This window comes from Punica granatum, chromosome 2 (assembly GCF_007655135.1).
Source record: "Punica granatum isolate Tunisia-2019 chromosome 2, ASM765513v2, whole genome shotgun sequence".
In the NCBI taxonomy this organism is placed as follows: domain Eukaryota; kingdom Viridiplantae; phylum Streptophyta; class Magnoliopsida; order Myrtales; family Lythraceae; genus Punica; species Punica granatum.
Genome location: NC_045128.1, coordinates 17,325,880 through 17,341,192, shown reverse-complemented (window position 1 = coordinate 17,341,192; position 15,313 = coordinate 17,325,880).

Sequence of the window (15,313 nt, the reverse complement as noted above, 5' to 3'; positions counted from 1 at the left end):
CAGGAATCAGTCCGTCTCGAGGTGGAAGAAAGCTTCCCGGACTCGTGTGGTCCAAGGAAGCTCTCGGCCACATTCCTCCAAGGAAGGCCGTGAGCTTTCATGACTCACACGAGTCGGGAGGGTTTCTCCGGCCCCGATTCGGATCTTTTCCCGTCATGCTATCGTGTTACATGCGATTAACGGTAAAGAGACGTAGGAATCAACTTGTTTAGGGAAAAGAGAGACCCCCCTAGCCCCGGGTAAGCCAAGGGAGCTCACGGGTCTCTCCCTTGAGACTAGGCCGTGAGTTCCATGGCTCAACTGTGGCTTAGGGGGTCTCTACCGTCCGAATCCGAGCCACTTCCTATCGTGGCACGCGAGCTCATGCATCACACGGACATGGGACAGACATACAAAGGAAATATGATGGCCGTACATTGCATGGATGTGCATGGGGGTCACGGATCCGAAAGAAAAATACAACCTTTCATGCATTCCAACTCTTCAAAACGTGTAAAAATTTCATACAAACAAAAATCGAAGATCCTAGCTTCTCTAAGTTATAAAGGGATTTAACCTAGCCTCGTTGCAAGAGGAAAAGAGTTGAGGAAGCGGCCGTGGGAGTCGCAAGACTCGGGTTGGGCGTCGCGGGTTGAAGGATCCGGGAGGGGGGCAGCCGCGGCAACTCGGGAAGAACGGGGTCGGCACGCTAGCTCAGGCCACGGCACGGTGCAAGATCGGGCTCGTTGGACTCCTAAAAGACGGATCTAGACGTCCGTGGGTAGTCCCGAACGTGCCAAGCCCTAGACAAGCTCGAAACAATGAGAGAAAGTTCGGTAAAAACACGAGGAGCTTGGTAAGGAAGAAAACGATGAAACGGTGGCTGTGCACGGTGGATCGGCCCTCGGATCGTGACCACCTCTTCACGGGGGAGGGTGAGGGTTGTGAGGAACCCTTTGAACGTGATGGCACGACTCGCCAAGGTCGTGGAGCGAAGTGGCACGCGTGGAGGGCTCGGATGCGCCCGGTTACCAGTTTCGGGACCCGACTCTTTGTGCGGGCAGAACGCGATGATGGAGGCTTCAAATGGAAAAACTAAGCCCAGAAATGGACTTAGGGGGTGGGAAATATGTAGGCTAGGGAGTTTGGTGATTTTTGGTTTAAGTCGGGTCGGGTGGTCACCGGAATACCGGGTGGTTTTCCGGTGATTTTGGCCGGTTTTGGCCTTGGCACGGGCTGGACGAAGGTGAGGGAGTGGGCTAGAGCTTGAGAGGTTTTTGGAGAGAGAATGGCTTGAGAGAGAATGAAGTTGAAGAAGTGATTAAGCTTAATGATGAATGGGAACTTATAGGCTAGGCTAACGGTGTGCTTTGATGAAGATAATCGCGGTTTAATGGGTAAGTAGGGGCCGTCGAAATTTTAAGAAGGGATTAGGATGGGGTTTGGATCATGTTGAGTGTGGGGAAAGCAAAGGAGAGGTGATGGGGTGATGGATGGATGATAGGAAGTGATGGATGTGTAAGAGAAATTTGAATTTGTGGTGGGGGGAGCCTTGAGCCGCCGGTTGGAGGGAGTAGCCGCGGCTGATTGCGGCTGAGCCGAGGCTTGAGGGGTTGAGCCGTGGCTTGGTGGCTTGGCTTGGCTGAGCTGTGGGTCCCATTCGACTAGGAGAAAAGCCGGAAAAAGCTTGAGACTCGATTGAACGCGCGTTCGATCTCCGATGTCCGATTAATTTATAGATTTGGAATGCTTGAACGAAGAGGATTGGAATGAGCCTAATATCGCCATACGTCGTGTGAACGAATGTTCGGGCGACTCGGCGCCTCGAGAGTCGATTTTGCCCTGTTCGGACATTCGGAGTGGAGTAGAGCGTCCCCGGTCCCCGATTGCTCTTTGTGCATCTTAATGTTCGTTTCGGTGACCCTTTTACCTCGTGGGGGATCGTTGGCTCGTCGTTCCCGACCGAAGACCGTTGCCCCAGGAAGACCTAGGGACTTGTGACCGGGGCTTTCTCAGTGTTCCCCGAATGTCTTGAGGCGTTCGGGGATCGCTAGGATCTCTGATTTCTGTGGATGTGCCCCGAAGATTCACCGGGAGGCGTTTGCTACCACTGAAACGTCCCTCGGGAAACCCTGTAAAGTTCCGGAAGGCTGAAGCTTGTTCCATGACCCCGGTAGTCCCTGGGTGCCTGTAGGCCCGTTTTGGGGTGCCGTTTACTTTTCAGTGGATCGGGCCTCGGGAGCCCTGTCAGAAAAGGCGTCCGTGAGAGATCGGGGGTGTCCCGGCTTACGCAGGATGCCCCCGGAACGCGCCCGGACGTGTCGTTGGTCATTTTGGCACTGAGAGGGATTTTTAGAGTCCCATATTGGGCACCTTTCGGTGCTTCAGTGATTCGATGGTGAATAGTGCCACAGTGTCGGCTCCGTTGTTTTCGGGGTTCCTTGTTTGTCTGTTCTTTTGATGGCTCTCCTTTGCCTTTTTAGTGCACCCTGCTTTTCTCCTGTAATTCATGTCTCTGTGCTCGCATGTTCGCCTCTAATCGTCGGGTGATGAATAATAACCCGGGCTTTGGTCGGGGATTCTCATGTTGGAAGTCGGTGGGCCAAAATGGGGTGCTGACAGCTTGCCCCTCTTTGGTTGCATGCTCGGTTAGAGGATGTAGCCAAAGATTATAAGAAGCACCCCCTCTTTGCGCCCGACGACTGCTCTGATGCCGTTCCCCCATGGCTGCTCGTGCCCTGCTTGGATATATTGGGACATTGCGCAGGAAATTAGAGCCGGGATGGACCCGAAGGATACCGGGATGGACCCGAAAGAGACCAGGATAGACCTGAATGAGACCGGGATAGACCCGAATGCACATGAACCAGGATAGACCTGAATGTGACCGGGATTGACCCGAATGGACCAGGATAGACCTGAATGAGACCGGGATAGACCCGAATGCAGATGAACAAGGATAGACTTGAATGTGACCGGGATTGACCCGAATGGACCAGGATAGACCTGAATGAGACCGGGATAGACCCGAATGCAGATGAACCAGGACAGACCTGAATGTGACCGGGATTGACCGGAATGGACCAGGATAGACCTGAATGAGATCGGGATAGACCCGAATGCAGATGAACCAGGATAGACCTGAATGTGACCGGGATTGACCCGAATGGACCAGGATAGACCTGAATGAGACCGGGATAGACCCGAATGCAGATGAACCAGAATAGGCCTGAATGTGACCGGGATTGACCCGAATGGACCAGGATAGACCTGAATGTGACCGGGATTGACCCGAATGGACCAGGATAGACCTGAATGAGACCGAGATAGACCCGAATAGACCAGGATAGACCTGAATGAGACCGGGATAGACCCGAATGCAGATTTGAAACCGGGATGGACCCGAACAGGAATTTGAAACCGGGACGGACCCGAACAAGAATTTGAAACCGGGACGGACCCGAACAGGAATTTGAAACCGAGACGGACCCGAACAAGAATTTGAAACCGGGACGGACCCGAACAGGAATTTGAAACCGAGACGGACCCGAACAAGAATTTGAAACCGGGACGGACCCGAACAGGAATTTGAAACCGGGACGGACCCGAACAGGAATTTGAAACCGGGATGGACCCGAACATGAATTTGAAATTGGGACGGACCCGAACAGGAATTTAAAACTGGGATGGACCCGAACAGGAATTTAAAACTGGGACAGACCCGAGACACTTGCTCGGGGATCGCGTAAAGCGTCAGGCGATGTGGTTTGCTTGGCGTTGGGCCTGGATTGCATCACGTGCGGCAGCTGATGATGACCTTCCATCGTTTGTCATTCTTTGAACATCGTCGGCTTGGGCGGTGTGGCGCATCCCTCTACGGCTTCCGGCGCCTTGAGAGCACGACCTGCCGCGTGAGGCAGACATGAATCCGTCGGCGGGGAGCATCCCTTGGGGTTCCCGATCGCATCTGCACGTAGGAAAGAAAGGCCTACAAAGGACGTAGGTCGCGCAAAATCGTTGAGACTACGATGCGTAAAACGAATCTACGTAAAGATGTGTTGGGGACATGATATCGGTGGCCATTTGGAAGGCGGCCGTGTCCTTGTCGGGGAATGGCTTTTCTAAGACTGGTAACCCGTAGAATTACGTGCATAAACGTAAATGGAGGGATCTTATGGGATCCTCCAAGTCAAGGATACGTCGATTCGACCCCATTCCGGGGCGAGTCTCGAGCCTGGAGAGTCGAAGAGAGTTTGATTGCATTGGAGGATGCCGAACCACTACTTGGTGTAGCTTCACGGAGAAGTGTTGCCTTTCTTTCGTGGTCGAGCCGACATTGTCCCCTAACTTTTGCCTAGGCCGCGAGATGCGTGATCACCTAGCGGGGTATTTTATTTTATTTTTCTCACATGAATGCTCACCTTTTGCTACGGTCCCCCCATGTTTGGGCGGAATCGCACCCCTCGGTTCCTCTAACTTTTGACTAGACCGCCCTTTGCGGGTTTTCAGCCTAGCGAGGAATTGATTTGTGCTCTCCTTTTGCCACGACTCCCCTTTGCGGGATTTCAAGTCGTGCCACTCGTTCCCTAGCTTTTGCCTAGGCCTCCTCAAGGAGGTTTTCGACCTAGCGGGAGATTTAATTTTTTCTCTCAAGAAGGTTTTGCATTGAGCAAATGGCGGGAGTTGGTACTCGTGTATGTGAATGGAAATATCTTACAAACGAAACGGGTGCAAGACCCGACGAAAGAAAAGCAAGCACGAGTCGTCACGGATAATACTTCTTGATGGCATCAGCGTTGACGGGAAGTGCATTTTCGTTGCCATCCATATCGCTCAAAATGACTGCTCCCCCGGAGAAAGTCTCTTTGACGACGAAGGGACCGTCGTATTTGTACGAGAACTTCCCTCGAGAATTGGGTGCGACATGTAAGACCTTTCTCAAGACAAGGTCACCGGGATTGAACTCTCGGTGATGTACCTTGGTGTTGAATGCTCGAGCCATCCTTTGTTGGTAGCACTGTCCATGGCATAATGCCTTCAGCCTTTTCTCGTCGATGAGGTTTAACTGCTTGTATTGTCGTTTCGCCCACTCCGCTTCTGCGAGTTCGGCCTCGGCAAGGATCCTCATGGAAGGGATCTCCACTTCGATTGGGAGGATTGCCTCCATGCCATAGACCAAGGAATACGGAGTTGCCCCGGTTGAAGTCCGTATGGATGTTCGGTACGCCAAAAGTGCATAGGGGAGCATCTCGTGCCAATCCTTGTAGTTCACCGTCATTTTTTCGATGATCTTCTTGATGTTCTTATTTGCCGCCTCCACTGCACCGTTCATTTGGGGACAGTATGGGGTGGAGTTGCGGTGTCGAATTTTGAATTGTGCACAGAGCTCATCGATGACCTTGTTGTTCAGGTTCTTGGCATTGTCCGTGATAATCGTCGCGGGAACCCCGTACCGGGCAATGACGTCTCGTCTGAGAAAACGGGCCACGGCTTTTGCGGTGACTGATGCGAGAGTGATGGCCTTGATCTATTTGGTGAAGTAATCAATTGCGACCAGGATAAACATGTGTCCGTTAGACGCTTTGGGGTTGATCGGGCCAATCACGTTCATCCCCCACATTAAGAAAGGCCACGGGGCTGTCATAGGGCGTAGTTCATTGGGCGGCGCCTTAATTTGATCGGCGTAAATTTGGCATCGGTGACAATGCTTGACATGCTTTACACAATTAGTCTCCATGGTGGACCAATAATAGCCTAAGCGCATAATCTTTTTAGCGAGCATGAGGCCATTCATATGGGATCCACAATTTCCTCCATGCATTTCTTCCATAAGACGTCGCGATTCGTGTTCGTTGATGCACCGGAGGAGCGTGGAATCAAAGGAACGGCGGTATAGTATCTCGCTGCTCAGGAAGTAGTGCATCGCGAGGCGTCTGAGTATCTTTCGATCGCGGCGATCGGCGAACGGGGGGTATTGGCCCGTTTGTAGGAAGTTCCTGATGTCTTCGTACCACGACTTCGCTTCGGACGCCTCAATCGCGTTGCAGTGGGCCGGGCCTTTGGCCACTTCGATTTCGAGAGGTTCGATGATGTTCCCCTCTGAGATGCTCGCCATAGACGCGAGTGTTGCGAGTGCGTCCACGAACTGATTCTTCGCACGCAGAGTGTAGGTGAATGAAATCTTCTCAAAGTTCTTCGCCAATTCCTCAAGGTACTCGTGGTATGGGACTAACTTCGCGTCTTTCGTCTTCCATTGCCCCAGAGTTTGGAAGATTGTGAGCATGGAGTCACCGAATACCTCTAGCTCCTTCACCTTGAAATTGATCGCCGCTTGCAAACCAACGATGCACGCCTCGTACTCGGCCACATTATTGGTACAGGAGAAATCCACTTTCGCAGCAACCGGATAATGACGCCCGTCCAGGGATATCAAAACTGCCCCAACTTCGGATCCCACGGAATTGACAGCCCCGTCGAAGTACATCTTCCATGTTGGCTCCTCCTTCTCTTCATCTACCTGGAGGATCCCTTCATCCGGGAAGTCCGTGTTAATCGGCGTGTCGTCGTCGATCGGGAATTCTGCTAGGTGGTCGGCAATTGCCTGCCCCTTGATAGACGTGCGGGGCACGTATTCTATGTCGTATTCCGTCAGCTGACAGTGCCATTTTGCGATGTTCCTCATGGAGGAGGGGCTATCGAGTAAATACCGCAGGGGGTCTGCTTTTGACAGCAAGCGGATTGTGTGATAGAGCGTGTACTGTCGGAGTCTTTGCATGACCCATACCATCGCGCAACACATCTTCTCGATTTCCGGATAATTGGACTCCCCCTCAGTGAACTTCTTGCTCAAATAGTATATCGCCCTTTCCGTGCGCGTCGACTCGTCTTCTTGTCCTAGCATGCACCCTAAGGATTGCCGACGTACCGTGAGGTATAGAATGAGGGGCCGATTCGGTGCGGGTGGTATCAATATCGGCGGCTGAATTAGGTAGGCCTTGATAGAGTCGAAGGCCTTTTGACACTCGTGGTCCCACTCCATCGCTGCATTCTTACGGAGCAAGCGGAAGAGCGGTTGACACTTATCCGTCAGGTTTGCAATGAAACGCGCAATGTAGTTCAGCCGTCCCAAGAAGCCGCGTACCTCTCGAACCGTTGATGGCGGGGGAAGCTCTTTGATCGCCTTGACTTTGTCCGGATCCGCTTCGATGTCGCGCTCACTGACCACGAACCCTAGCAGCTTTCCTGATCGAGCACTAAATGTGCATTTTGCTGGATTAAGCCGGAGCTTGTATTCTCTCAAGCGATCGAAAAGGCGCTTCAGGTTGACAAGGTGGTCTTCTCCCTCTTTGGACTTGGCGATCATGTCGTCGACGTATACCTCGACTTCTTTGTGCATCATGTCGTGGAATAGTGTGACCATAGCCCTCTGATAAGTTGCCCCTGCGTTCTTGAGGCCGAAAGGCATAACACGGTAGCAAAAGGTTCCCCACATCGTGGTGAACGTTGTCTTGAGTTTGTCCTTTTCGGCCATCCGGATTTGATTGTATCCGGAGAAGCCGTCCATGAAAGAGAACTGAGCGTGGCGTGCCGTATTGTCGACCAGGACGTCGATGTGTGGCAAGGGGAAATTGTCCTTAGGGCTAGCTTTGTTGAGGTCTCGGTAGTCGACGCAGACTCAGACCCTTCCATCCTTCTTTTCTACCAGCACAATGTTCGCCACCCACTCGAAATAATTGCAGACTTCGAGGAATCCCGCGTTGATCTGCTTGACGACTTCTTCCTTGATGCGGAGGAGAAGACTAGCCCGCTGTCGTCGCAACTGTTGGCGCTTGGGCGGGAATTTCTCAGTGTCGAGTGGAAGGAAGTGCTCGACTATTGAGGGGTCTAAGCCGGGCATGTCAGCGTATGACCAGGCGAAGACCTCTTGATACTCCTTCAGGAAGTCGATCATCCGGACTCGCTGCGTAGGGTCAAGTGCTGTCCCAATCTTCAAGGTGCGGGGCTCTTCTTCAGTGCCCACGTTGATCTCCTCTGTCGGCTCGACCGAGGTGATTTGATGATCCTCGAGGCGACGCAAACTCTCTTCTATTTCGGGCACTTGACTGTCCTCGGGAATCTCTTCCCCGAAGTATACGGGTTGGGGCTCACCGAGGTGCTCTTGGAATAGGTTCGAATCGAAGTGTCGAGGATTTGGATTCGAGTGGAGCCTGGAAATTCGAGAGAATTGTCTTAGAAAAATTTTATAGCGTTGCGAAATAGAGAATAGGAAAAGGACATGAAACGCATGGGAATTCAAAAAATGCGTGAGAGATTTCATTAATAATGTGAACATGAAGCCATAATAGAAACCTCTCTCCCGTCGTGTGGAGCATGGCTTATGCCGACGCGCGAGGCACATCTTATACATAGATAAGCCTTACACATCGGCAATCACAGCCGAGTAGCGCGGGACTGAGGTCCAGTTGTCAAGCTCCTCATTTTTCCGTGCCAAGCGGATGTGGACCCCTGAAGGAATCTCCTCGGTGACGGCGTACACGGCTGACGGAGCGGCAGGAGTGTCGTCGGAGTCTGAGGAAGGGCCGTCAAGGGTGGCCCCGATGATGTGCGAAGGCCCGGGGAAGAAACGAGATAACGGGGGGACTGAAATGCCCCTGTTGAGCCTCCCGTAGTGTGCGGCGAGGCGACGGAGGTGGTGGCCCCTGCAGGCTTCGATGATTTCATGACAGGAGGGGCGAAAGCCGAGTCCCCTCCGGTGCTTGTATTCCTCAATTTCGATTGGGTGGCTGATCCCTTGTCCGCGTGCCCCGAGGCCGGTGCCGGGGACATAGTTGTTGCGCAAAAGCACCTTCCCTATCATGCGGTCGGTGCGGGATGGTCCAATCTCTCCATAGTCCCGGATGATGGAGATGGTTTTGAATGAATGGAATGGGAGGTTCTCGTCATCGCCGACGCTGATGTAGGGCACCGCCGTCTCTTTGTAGATGGCGTAGTCCTCCTCTCCTTTCACCGTGATGAGCTTCTCCTCGACGATGAATTTCAGCCTTTGGTGCAAAGAAGAGGGGACGGCGCCGGCCGAGTGGATCCAGGGCCTCCCAAGCAACAGGCTGAACGCGTTCGGGATGTCGAGCACCTGGAACGTGATGCTGAAAGAGCATGGGCCAACATCTATGAGGAGGTCGATCTCCCCGTTTACCTCCCTGCGCGAGCCGTCGAAGGCTCGGACCGCTGTTTTGCTCAGGCGGACTCGGTTGAGGTCCACGTTCATCTGCTTCAAGGTGGTCACCGGGCAAACGTTGAGCGCGGACCCATTGTCAATCATGACCCGGCCAATGATGTAGTTGTTCATTTGCAGACACTGTGCAATGCCCGCGAATGTGACCAGCCTTCGGACGGGAGCTCGTCGTCCGAGAACAAGATAGTGTTGGAGAAGATGGAACCGACAGTCTCCTCTATCCTATGCGGAGGCGTTTCCTTCAGGACCTGTGCCGAAGTCAGTACCCGGAGGAGGGCTTCTCGGTGAGGTTTCGAATCGAGGAGGAGGGCGAGCAATGAGATGTGGGCCGGGGACTTGGCCATTTGCTCGACCACTTTGTATTCGCTCGCCTTCATGATCTTCATGAATGCTTCAGCTTCCTCTTCGGTCACCCTCTTGGACGGAAAAGGCGAGCTTTCGGGTGCTGCCCCAATTTCAGTGGCGGGCGCCTTCCCTTTGTCCCTGGCCGCCGGGTTCTCGTATACCCGCCCCGAACGTGTCACCCCCATGACACTAAACTGCTGCTCGACACTCCCAATACTTCCTTGATAGGTCCAGGGGACCTTGCCGTCTGAGTATGGTTCCCGGGCGGGGATGTCTACGACGAACAGGGCCGGCAAGGCCACGTTTCCCGTGAATCCGACTGTGGGTTCCTTAGGAGTGTAGTCGATCACGAAGGGAAGAGGGTTGTCTTGCGTGTCTTCATCCCTCCCTGAGGCGCATATGGAGATCATGTTGATGGAAGGCCCCGATGTGCGCACCCGAATTTTAATCTCGTCGGGGCACGCATGCGCGAAGCCTATGCAACGCGGCTTAGGGGTGTCCACCTTCCCGGGGACGCGCGACGGACATGCGTGAGAAGGAGTCTCCACTTACTGTTTACGACCCGTAGGTCGAGGGCCGTTGAGTCGCTCGGGTCAAGGGGTACGGGGTACACCTAAATGCTAAGGCAATGGTCATGCGGAACCGAAAATTTCGAATTCGGGGGTTCTATTACATGTGGGCCTATATCCCGCACACCCTTTTGGTACTCTAGTTTGCTAGGCTTGCCGTTTTGTTTATTTACCGCGTGATTTAGGGTTGCACTTGACTTGCCCGTTTTGACACCGTAAAGTCGATGAATTGATCAAGTTGGGCCAAGAATCCGAAAGATGAGTAGGCTTGTGCATCGAGGAATCGGTTCACTATCTTAGCGTTACAGTTCATCGAACCGTGATGGTCGATTCCCTACGCGAACCGAAACCGTGAGTATTCGAGCTTACTCATCTCTTGGTAACAATAGACCGGCTTGACCGGTTCGACACTCGGACCTCTCGCTCGCCGATTGGGGATCCTTACAAATGAATGAGTGTACAGATAAAATCCTCACAATGTTCTCTCGAATAATTACAAAGTGTAACGGAATAAGTAAATGGATCCCGATCGGTTTGCATTGGGTCAATATTCCACTCCGGCTCACCGTGTGTTTTGAATAACCGATAAATGAATTAAGGCAACGCGGGCTCAAGGAGCCGGGGGTCGGGTCCGATCGAACCAACGGTCTGCAAGAGAACCGGTTGATTCCCGCTGTAACCGTCGGACCGACCGAGCTCCCGGGTGATATCTAAACACGTTTCACATATCCAATCCAAATTGCCTTCCACATAGGCCATGTTTGGAGTATGATGGTGAATTGAGGCTAGATCCCATTCCGTACTCGGGTTGCGCGCGCTCAGTGAGTTAGGAGGCGTTGGACCTCGTGTTCGGTGGTTTGAGACGTTGGACCCCGTGTATTACGTAACCTATGGGTTCGGACCCGAACCGTAACAAATTAGCAAAGACAAATGGAAGACGGAAGAAAAATGATAAAACTGACGAAAAACATACAATAATTTAGAAATACCGGTGAATACAGACAAGTGGTGTATTAAGTCGAGTGTACGTGATTTAATCAATTATTAACCAGGATTGATTAACAAACAATGTATCTAACCTAGGCAAACATAGATGGTGGACTAGAGTATGGTTCTAAGTCAATTATGTGTGTAAATTTGTTTTAGAATTCTTATTCAGTGGGACACTGCGGTTTCACCGAATTAGCCAAACTCGTGTTTTGACTCTAGATTGGAATCTAGCATTCCTCCTATCTATTATCTAATGTTTGTTTAAGTCAAGTCCATGATTAATCCGGTTCTTCGTATTTTGTAACTGAAATAAAATGTTCACCACCGAATCTACTATAGGAAGATAGAAACACCGAAAGTGAACGGAATGGGCCGTGCGAATGAAACTCGCACTCGAACGGGTTGCCCTTTCTCGCCCATAGATTGAGGTGTTTCCAACTCCCTAACGCCTAGGATATCGGTGAATCTCGGAATGACGATTATGCCCTTGGATAATAAACGTGTGATGTTTGTGTACAAATTGAAGATCGTGTGACACGAAGAAGTCTAGGGAGGACTCGCGCGTCCCGACTCGAGCCGCCTCAAATCGGGCCCGGACTCGAGTCGTGGCACGCGAGTACTCGCTAGACGTCGATTCTATTCGTGTTACACGTCTTGGTGTTTTGAAATTGTGGGCTTTATAAGGAAAATGGCATTCTCGCCGTTCCGTGAGCCATCGACGTGCTTACGAATTAATAATCAATTTATCCAATTATTTAGTCCAAGATGATTTAATTAACCGAATGATACGTCCCCTTTGCTCGTTTGTGAGGTGGTTTAATGATTGAGACCGCGAACCTCAATTATTATGGATCAATGAAATGATTGTTCGATATTAACGTACCTAGCATACGAATTAACATGAAACTAATGATTAAATGAAAATTGTGATTACAATCAATTCCAAGAATCGGTTTTAACCGTTTCTTGCATGCGTAAAACGTCAAACATGATAATAACACACATTCTATAAAGCCGATGCCGCCATGATCTTGGGTGCGCAAACAAGCACATAATGCAAACGCAAATATCGTATTTAAAGGGAATTGATAAAACGGCGTCGGCTCATGCAACAACGAAATAAAATAAAATAAAATAAATACGGGAGCCGACTTATTTCGGGGCGAAAGAGAGCTCCTTGGACCCGTGTGGTCCAAGGAAACTCTCGGCCACCTCCCATGGGGAATAACCATGAGTTTCCGTGGCTTACACAGGTCAAGGCGACCTCTTTAACCCCAACTTAAGTTTTTTCCCGTCATGTTAACACATTACACGCAGAAATCGATGACAAAGGCATGGGAACCGGCTAGTTTCAGGGAAAAGAGACGGTCCTAGCCTCAGGTAAGTCAAGGGAGTTCACGGGTCCCTCCCTTGGGACTAGACCATGGGCTCCCATGACTCTACCATGGCCAAGGGGTCTCTCCTATCTCGATCCAAGCCGTTTCCCATCATGATACATGCATTTATACGTCATACGGATATAATACGGAGAGTAAACGTGCATGAAATTGCATGGTAGTGCATGGAATCGCATGAAGACCCTAGTTTACGTGCAACATGTGTATTAACAATTTATCACCCCATAACAAGCGGAAATCAGAGACCTAGACCCATTTAAGTCGTAGAGAAATGTTACCTAGCCTCGGAACACGAGGAAAGAGTCGGAGAAGTGGCAAAGGGAGTCGGGAGACTCGGCTAGAACGAACAGACCCGAACCGGTGCAGTCGGGTCGACTGGCAGTCCGGCTTGTCGGGGCTGTACCGGTTGATCGGGATGGAATTTTTACGCGGGGTCAGTTGCGTTGGATTCCCAAGAGACTAAGGATTGCGCCTGTGATGGTTTCGGAAGGAGAGCATGCGTAGATTTTCTGGAAATCGAAAACAAAGTCGGGTTAGCTAGCAGAAAACTGAACCGACTGGGCGGAACTGACCCGACTGGGCAGGTCAGAAAGAAATGGCTGTCCCGGAGGCTCCCGGTGGTATTTTGCTGCAAGGTCGGCGGCATTGGACTCCCAACTCACTGAGGATCATGCCTGCAGTGGATTTGGAAGGAGAGCATGCATAGATTTTCCGAAAATCAAAAACAAAGTGGGGTTAGTAAAAAAATGACAGACCCAGTCAGGACGAAATAGACCCGACTGGCACCCAATGAAGAAACGGGTCTACAGGAGGTTCCCGGTGGGCTTTTGGTGCAAGATCGGTGGCATTGGACTCCTAACTGAGTGAAGATCACGGTGATAGGTGGCTTGTAGCGGGATTCAACCCGAGCTGACCTGTACATTCCTGCAAAATTCGGGTTAGAAAAGAAAACCAGAGGAGCAGACCCGATTGGCACCCGATGAAGAAACGACTCTACGGGAGGCTCCCGGTGGTCTTTTGATGCAAGGTCGGTGGCATTGGACTCCTAACTGAGTGAGAATCATGCCTGCAGTGGTTTCATGAAGATTGGATATGTCAATTTTCCTAAAAGATGCAAAGAAAACAGGTAAAAAACTGGAAAAATCTGTGAAGGGAGAAAAGAGGGAAACGACGATGGTGCACGGTTGGCCGGCTCCCGGCACGCAACCACCTCGTCACGGGGGAGAGTGAGGGTTGTAAGGAACCCCTAAAAAGTGATGGCACGACTCGCCATAGTCGTGAGGTAGTGGAAATGTCGAGGAAGCCCGGGAAGCCGTGAAAATGCCTATGGAACCCGGTTCTGAACAGAGCTGGTTCGGACTGCTGGAAGCTTCAAATCGCAAAACTAACACCGGAAATGGACTCGGGAGGTCGAATACATGTGGGGTATGTAGTTTGTTTGAGGCTCGGATTAGTCGGGAAGGAATAACTCGCCTAGAAACCGGGAAACTCCCTAGAGACCCGAATCTGGATTGGGCTGAAACGGGACCTAGATGACTTCAAATGGCAAAACTAACACCGTCAATGGACTTGGGAGGTCGAATACATGTGGGATATGAAGTTTGGTCGAAGTTGGCTTAGGTTGGGTGGCGGTCGCCGGAAAACGGTTGAGTTTTCGGACAATTTTGCCTTGTAACCGGGCTGAGGTGAGGCTATGCGATTTCTGGAAAAATGCTGAAGTTGAGAGGGCTTGGAGAGGGTTTCCTAGAGTGAGAAAGATAGAGAGATGATAGAAGTTGAGTTGTGATTAAGTTAATGATGCAATGGGCTTATAAAGGAAGACTTAATGACAAGATTAAGTGGAGTTAAGTGCAATTAAGTGGTGCTTAGGGTATCCGAATTTTTGGAGGGAAGATTAGGGTGGGGAAGTTGTCTTGAAAGGTGATGGGAGGTGATGGATGGGAGAAGGGAAGTGATGGGTGTCAGCACCCCATTTTAGCCCACCGGCTCCCTACACGATAATCCCCGGCCAAAGTCCGGATTACTATTCATCACCCCACAATCGGAGGCGAACGTGCGGGTACGGAGCCATGAATGACCAGAGAAAGCAGGGTCCTCCAAAAGGCTCAGAAGGGCAATCAAAAGGGAAGATAAACAACGAACCCCAAAATAACAGAAGCCGGCACTATGGCACTATTCATCGCCGGATCACCGGAGCGTCAGAAGATATCCAATATGGGACTTTAAAAATCCCTCTTGGTACCAAAATGACTAATGGCACCTCCGAGCGCATTTCAGAAGCCTCTTGCTTAAGCCGGGGCACTCCCGAACATTTGCAGACGCCTTCCTAACGGGGCTCCCGGAACGCCCGATCCACAGACAAGTAAACGGCACCCGGAAACAGGCCTGCACGCACCCAAGGACCACCAGGACCATGGAACAGGATTCAGACTACGTTTCGGAGTTCATCTTGGTTCCCGAGTGGATCCCGACCCGGGAAAAAGATGCCATTTTCTACAGAAAGACATAGCCGGAGACCTTTTTAACAAATCGCCAGTGTACGAAATTTGCGCCAATCAATTCCAGGGACCTCAAGGGCTTGGGAGATAAACCCCGATCGCATTGCATAATTCATTTAGGTTTCCCGAGTACCATTCCGGTAATAAAAGGGCCCCTTTCACGGGGAATATTGTGCTCAGAGCTCATTCGGGTAAATGTTGACGTCTGAGCTTCACACCACTCACTTCCTACAACTCCTAGGACTAGGGAAATCATTTCGCCTCGGGCCAAGCAAATCAATTAGGTCTCTTGAGTGACATTTC